The sequence below is a fragment of the Penaeus japonicus genome, unplaced genomic scaffold (genome assembly GCF_977035675.1).
Source record: "Penaeus japonicus unplaced genomic scaffold, GWHDUDI00000001_assembly GWHDUDI00000023, whole genome shotgun sequence".
NCBI lineage: Eukaryota > Metazoa > Arthropoda > Malacostraca > Decapoda > Penaeidae > Penaeus > Penaeus japonicus.
The window spans coordinates 17,577,340-17,586,124 of NW_028234425.1; positions in this window are offsets into that span (position 1 = coordinate 17,577,340).

Sequence of the window (8,785 nt, forward strand, 5' to 3'; positions counted from 1 at the left end):
TTTCTGAAGGGAACTCTCTTTTAAAAAAAAAAGTGTCAATAGTGTAGTTATTTGTGAAAACTATATCAAATTTTATTTGATATAGTGAAGGAATATTTCAGCATCTCACGAAATTGTTTTCGAATGAAGCTCCCTTATTTTGGATACTCACCTTCTTTATTCGAAAACAATTACGTAAGAGGCTGAAATATTCCTTCCCTATATCAAATAAAATTTGACATAGTTTAACTATACCATTAACACTTTATGTATGTATATGTATAATATATATATATATATAAATATATATATATAAATATAATATATATAAAATATATATAAAATAATAATGAGTTGAGGGTTGTGTGAGGTGTGGTGGTGTGTGAGTGTGTGTGTGTGTGTGTGGGGTTGTTGGTGTGTGTGCGTGTGAGTGTGTGTGGATTGTGTGTGTGTTGTGTGTGGTATAAATATTACAACACAAACACCCCACACACAAAAAAAACAAATATAATAATTAATAACATAAAATTTAATAAATATATATAAAATAAAATATAATTATTAAAAATAATAGATAATATACATATTATATGTAAAATAAATGTATAGTAATATACATTTTATAAAAAAATATATTAAAATTTTATATATTTTAAATATATAATATATATTATATATAATAATATTATATATATATCCATAAATAAATATATAAAAAATATAAATATATATATATATATATATATTATATTATAAATAAAATATATATTATATATATAATTATATAATAATAATAAAATATATATATAATATATAAATTTAAATTAATATAAATATATATATATATATAATTATAAATATATATATATGTATATATATATAAAATATATTATATATATTATACCTATAAATATAATTATATATATATATATATACATATATATATATAATTAGAATATATGTTTTAAATTTTATATACAATAAAATAAAAATATATAAATATATATATAATATATATTATATTATATAATGCTAAATAAAAAATTATAAATATATATTTTATAAATATATATAAAATATACAATCAAATATATAAATTATCTTTTAAAAATATTAATCTATTTAATATATATATATATATATATATATATATATATAAAAATATAAAATAAAATATATAATATATATATATATATATATTATATAAATATATATAATAATATAAATTATATAAAAATTATAAATAAATAAAAAATAAATATAAATATAAATAAAAATATATTATAATAAATATATAAATATATATATAAAATAAAATATAAAAGATAGATATATAGCACGTCATTATATATAATATATATTATAAAAATAATATAAATTATTTATTTTTCGTAAAAAAGGCCCTTTGCATTTCTCATATCTCAACATTCACTTTTTCTGTGTTTTGACGAAAAAGATAAAGTGGGTAAAATAGAATGAGTATATAAAAAGTGGGTATATATAAATATATATATATATATTATATAAAATAAAAATATATATTTTTATATATATATAAATATGTATAAAACATACATCCTAAAATATAAAATTAAAATATAAATATTTAAAATAAATAAAAAATATATATATAATTTTTATATATAAAAATGATGAAAATAAAAATCTATAAAATAAAAATAATATATATAAAAATTTATATATAAATATATATATATATATTATATATAATATAATTAATATATTATATAAAAAAAATAAAAAGTATACAAAAAAACACACACACAGACCAACACACCACACGCACACAACCCGATGTTTTTTCCGTGGGGGCAAGATTACGGACGGCGGATGCAAACCCGTCCATATTAGCAGGATGGGTTTGAACATACGGCAGACGGGGATCGGCTTCACTACACCTGATTTCCCGCCTGTTAAAACTGTTTTGAATGTTTATTCTGTATCCAAAAGTGCTGAAATAAATTATCTATCGGCACCAAAGGGAGACTACCCGCGTTATAAAAAAACCCTGAATGGTTAAACCCTGTGTTGGAAACACTCCCAAAAATTTGTGGTGGTTGTTATATTCACAGGAACTTTGGGTAACCCAGTCGGGATGTAGTAGGGGCGTGTTTAGAGGAATTAAGCTCATTTGAGTCTAAGGTACATGATATGTATAAATACACACCCAACACACCACACACACACACACACACATACACACACACACAAAAATATATATAAAAAAAAAATTATATATATATATAAATATAAAATATATATATATTTTTATATTTTGGTATATAGAAAAAATTATTTATATATATGTATTTTAAAATAAAAAAAATAAAAAATAAAAAATTTAAATTATATATTATATAAAAAAATAAATAAAATAAAAATAAATAAACATAAATAAATATAAAATATATATATTAAAAATAAATATTTATATAAAAATATATAAAATTAAATACATACATACAACATAATATATGAAAATTAAAAATAATATAAATAAATATTTAATTTATAAAACTTTAAAACTTAATGTGTCCACCACACACACACAACCACACACACACACACACACCACACAAAAAAAAAAATATATATATATATAATATATAATAACTATATATATAATATATATATATAATATAAATAATATATATATAATACTCACATTTTATAGTGTATAGAATACACGCAAAATATGTCTACCCGCTTAGCAGTATAATTTAACCCCTTTGGGCTTCACCCCTTATCAATATTTCCCTTGCTTCTCTCGACCCCCCCCCCCACTCCCTCTTTAACTCTCCCGTTTCTCTCACTCTCCATTACCTATATTCTCTCTATCTCTATCTCTTTTTTTCTCCCGTCCCTCTCTCTCTCGCCCCATCTGCCACCGACATCATCAGTTAAACCGGAAAAGTCCTAGTCGTTCACTTGTCGTGTTATTTATGGCTGGCTCGACGAATACACTTGCCTTTAAAAAAAGGGCCGAGGCTTAAGCGTAGCTGAGCCTGTCTGATCACTCCAATTTTCCTTCTCTGCCCAAAGCCCCTTCGCTGAGTGACTTTTGAGCCACCCCCCTCTGCCGCAGGCCATCCGGCAACGATACAGCTGCAGCGGGAGCAGCTGCAAAAAAGGGAGGAAGAGGACACCGGAAGCAGGAAGAGTCATTTTTATGACTGAATGCTAGGTTTCATAACATTTAATTAATAAGGGAAAGCATTATCATGCCTTAGTCACAAATAAGCATTTCCAGTGATAAAGAGAAAGAGACAAAATATACATATAAGTATAGATATGTATATGTTAATTAAAATATAATATGAAAAGATAATTTGATATATATATTATATATATTATAATATATATAAATAAATAAATAAATAAAATTATATATAATATATATATATATATAAATAATATATATATATATTTTAATAGAGGAGAGAGAGAGAGAGAAGAGAGAGAGAGAGAGAGAAGAGACAAAAGAGAACAGGAGAAAGAGCGTTTAAAAAAATAGAAGGGAGAGAGAGAGACAGAAAGGGAGAGGGAGAGAAAAAGAGAGAGATAAATAGATAGAGAGTGAGAAGGAAAAGAGAGAGAGCGAGAGAGAAGAGGGGAGAGAGGAGAGAGAAAGAGAGAGAGAGAGAGAGTGAAAAGAGAGAAGAGAAAGGAGAGAGGGGATAGTAGAGAGAAAAGAGAGAGCGAGAGGGAGAGAGAGAGAGAGAGAGAGAGAGAGCGAGAGAGAGGGGAGGGAAATAGAGAGAAAAAAAGAGAGAGTCGAGATGTTTGTTTCACTCAAAATGATTCGCCATTGGAAACATGAACCCCAACTACCACAATTTTTTGGGACCCCCCCCCCCCCCCCGGAAGGGGCCCCCCCCCGGGTTACGTTAACTGCTTCTTTAAATTTTTGTTTCCTTGCATTCGAAAAGTCACGGGTTTTTTTTTATTTTTTTTACAAATAAGAGAAAAAGAATTATCTGCTTGATATTTTTCTAGATTAAAAATGCCGACAAATCGTTGCGAGAATAACAAAGAGGAACACACAACATAACCGGTCAATTTTTAAAAAAGATTTGAGCAAACAAATGTAGTTACACGTTGCAAAACTTATTTAAACAAAACTGTGAGTTACTGCATGTTTAATATGAATCGTTTAAAGGAAAGGATTGTATAAATCATTTCACGTGACAGCAGTTGGCTTAATTGGCTGCACGAATTGTATTTTTAACTTACATACCACCCAAAATACATGTACATTGACTGTAAACACACACACACACACAGAGATAAATAAATATATAGGTACAAAAATTTTTAATATAATAAATATATATAATATATAATATATATAAATCAATATAAAATTATATATTATATGCATATATAAATATAATAAAAATATATATATATATATATATATTATATAAATATTATTTTATATATAAATTTTTTAAAAAAAAAAAACAAAAAAAAAAAATATAAATTAATATATATATAAAATATATATATATATAATATAATTTTATATACAATAACCCCCCCCACACACCACAACACCCCCACAACACAACATAAAATATAAATAAATAAATATATTTTATATATATATATATAAATATAATAATTATTTTATATTACAATAAAAACAAAAAAACATAATAAAATATAAAGAATATATTATATATAATATATATATAATATATTTAATATCAATATTTATATATAATCAAATAATACATATAAAATATATATATAATTTAATAATAAATATATAATATACAATATAAATTTTATAATATAAATAATTATATATAATATATAAAATATATAAAAAAAAAAAAAATATATATAATATAATAAATATATATATAAAAAATAAATTAAAAAAAATATTAATTTTAATATAAAAAATTTATAAAATATATATATTATATATAAAAAAAAAAAGAAAAGAAGAGAGAGAGAAGAGATCTGGCAACGAGTAGAGAGGTTCGAGTTAGGTCTCAGCACAAAAGAAATAGAAATCAAAACTGGAAAGTGATATAAAAAATTAAATTACTCCAAACCCCCTCAATAAAAATTTAAAGGGCCCAGTAAAATGATTTCCCGTCAAGACAAGGCCCTCATTCCCCGGAAGCGAAGAGCCCCTGTCAGCGGCAAATCGGGAAATGGCTGGGGGCAAGGTGTTAAAAATACCCGGGTTAGACCGGGGCCCGCCTCATGAGGATAAATCTTTGCACATCCAATGTAAGGACTCTGGTAAAAAATCTGATTTTTTTAACACTGCTTGAAGAACTTAATTTTTAAAAAGGGATATGTAGGACTTTCCCTGAATTTAGAAGACTTGCGAAGAAAGAAATTACTAAATGATGGACACTTACTAAAATTGGGGGAGGTAAAACCCTGGAAACCAACAGAATTAGATTTGGGTTTCTTATTCACAAGCGCCTATAGTGTACAAAGAATAGTTTCTTGATACGAAACAAAAACCAAATACAACCAAAAACTATCCATAATCCCACCGCAGCATAATGAGAGGAAAAAGAGCTGCTATGAAATGTAAAAGTTGATAGAGCAAAAAACCATTTTACCCGTGATAAGGGGATTTTAATGCCAAGATAGAATAGGGAAAAAGAGAAACCTCGAGGGAAACATGAATGGGGCCCCAAATTGAGAGGGGGAAAAGGCAATAAAATTTTTTTTAAAGCTCGAAACCCTTTAAAAATTTGAATACATTCTTGAAAAGAGACCCGGGGGGAAAAGACATGGAAACAACATACGGCATTAAAAACGAAATTAATTTCAAATCACCCGCTGATAATTACAAGATGTAAGCAATAAAAAAAAAAAGTAAAATGTCGGTAGCAAAACCCTAGACGGTCAAAATCTAGTAATTACACCTAAAAAGGAAAGAAAAATCCAACAGCCCCTCGTAATCTAAGAATAGGGGAGGAATTCATTTTAAATCTGAAACAAATCTCACTCTCGAAGAAGAATTGAATAGACCAAATAAAGACCAATTCATGAAATATTAAAGGAAGCGCACTTAAAATAGGGGGGAAAGACGAAAAAGAAAAGTCGGAATTTTCGGTAGAGACAAAACTGTTGAAACAGCATAAGGACTGAAAATAACATCAATCAGAGACAAAAAGAACAGCAAGCTGACTAAGACAAGACAAGAAAGAAAAGAAGTACCCCAAATTTACATACAAAAATAAAGAAGCTCTGCTTGCCGGCACCCCCCCTAAGGCAACAAAGAGGGGGTTCGGATAGGGGGAAAAAAAAATATAAAGCCCGTGGCAAGACAATGGATAGGTGACATACAATAAAAGGGAAAATTTCAAAGACTTCTATGCGACTTAAAACCACCAAACGATCAACACGTACGAGACAAACACAAAAAATAGAGACTTTTTTAAATACGGTTAAAAAAGTTAAAAGGGCAAATAAAAAGGCATAAAAATGAAAAAAAAAAAAAAAAACCCAAAAAGATGGCATTTACGTAACTTATTTAGATGCAGGGGAGATTGCAGCAGTAAAACTGGCCAATCATTTTTTTTAAAACCCCTTTTGGAGAACTCCTAAAATCCAAAAAAAACGCAATAAAAATTTGAAAAAACAAAAGGGGGAAAAAAAAAAAAAAACAAAAAAAAAAAAAAAAAAAAAAAAAAAAAAAAAACTATAACCTCCTTTTATAAACAAAAAACTGTTCCAAAAAACATCACAGCCCCTATCAAAAATACCTTGATCAAAACAACCCCGGGAACAGGCAGGAAACGAATAAGAGGGGCCCCGTAGGCATTCGTAATTATAAAGACAAATCTACCGTACAAAGCGGCAGTAATAGATACAATTCTAAAAAAGGAGGAAAAAAATGGTAACAAAGGGAGGGCGACACCCCCGAAGCTGTTACAGCTTGCTTGGAGGAAGTATCAAGAAAGTACATTGGAAGGAAAAAAGGGATTAAAATAGGGAATGAGCACTTAAGCAATTTTTAGATTTGAAGATGGCATTGTTCTTTACGGCGAATGAATTGCAACAATTACTAAGCGATTTGAATAGGGAAAGTCTGCAGATAGGCCTTAAAATGAACTTAAAAAAGACTAAAGCCATGTTCAATAGTCGAACCCCAATCGAGCAAATGCAAATACAGGGCGAAGTATTAGAATAAGTAAACGAGTATGTATACCTAGGGCAACTCATCCAGTCGAGTACATCCTGCGAAGCCGAGATAAAACGGCTAATCAGTCTATGTTTCAGTGCCTTCGGTACACAAAGTAATGTATTACAGGGCGTCTGCCACTATGTCCAAAGAGAAAGGTTCTACCAAGCGTTGGGTGAAGTGATGCAATAAGGATTATTTAAAATATTCCAACGCCTCAGTAAACTAAGTAGTGTAAGAAGCCCAAAGTTTACTTTTTTTTCTACCGTAAGTCTGGTTTATGAATCCGGATCAGAGTTTCATATCGAATCCGTATCGCAAGTGATGTGATTATATATAATATTCAAACTAGTTTTTCTTCTCAAGTTCATTCAGGCTCTAAAATAAAATAACAAATATGGCAGTTTTTTATGCCAACACTGATGAGCCATTAGCTTCTTTCATAAACTGACCTCTGCTGACTCTTTATTATAGATAAAACTTTATTCATAATTTACTTTTCGTTGGATTTAAAGTTCATGTACAGCAATTATAATAGAAACATTATTCGCTTTTGTATAATCCTCTTCAATTTCTTTATATTGATTTTTACGTCTAGTAAGTACTTTAGAGCCTCCAACCTCTCTTCTTTTTTCCGCCAGGTGTTATTCCTTTTTATCATCCTTTCTATCCAACATTTTTTTAAGGCACGCAAGATGTCATTTACTAATTACAAGGATGACGATAGGTAAGTAGATTTTAACATCAGTATTTGTTTTACCGGGAAATGTGAAACAGATGTAAGGATTATTAATTTCAAATGCAACGGCATTTTTACGGGAAAATGTGTCCAGGCTGTAAGGAATCAATATTTTCAACAAGATCTAGGAAAGCGTCAGATAGTCGAGCAATATCACATGATATCCTTCCCAAACTTTGGAAGCTCAGCGTTCAAGGTCGCTAGTGATGTGCTTCAGATCAACTGGAGCCGACCAAACAGTTCAGCTGCACCATACTGTAATTTTCTCTGGGGGGAAAAAATCATTGACACATTCCAGAAGTTTCTCCTTTGAACGTAAAATACAACGTTCTCCACCAATATTCTAGATACCACAGAGAGAGAGAGAGAGAGAAGAGAGGGAGAAGAGAGAGAGAGAAAGAAGAGAGAGAGAGAGAAGAGAGAGAGCGTAGAGAGAGAGAGAAGGGAGAGAGAGAAGAGAGAGAGAGGGGGGGGGGGGGGGAAGGAGAAAAGGCCCTGGATTGAAGAGAGACGACAACTCAACAGAAAAGCAAGGCAAGGAGGGCGCAGAGAGCAGAAAGGGAGAAAGAGACAAACAGTGTCGACTAAATCATTTAGATATTGAAAAAATAGGATACGGTACCATATGATATCGTCATTGCAAAGGGTAATATCTGATTTACTTTTACTTCTAATACATTTGTTTCTTCTCAATTTTCTAATTTACTATAGAATGGCATAGTGCGATTTTATGGTTAAAACTTAATAAATGGTTCCTCCAAGTAACCTGGGCCTCGTCTCAAATCACCTAACTAAACGCATTCTATATAACCTATATAATTAAATATATATATATTGATTATTATATAATATATATAAATATATAATAAATATATAATGATATA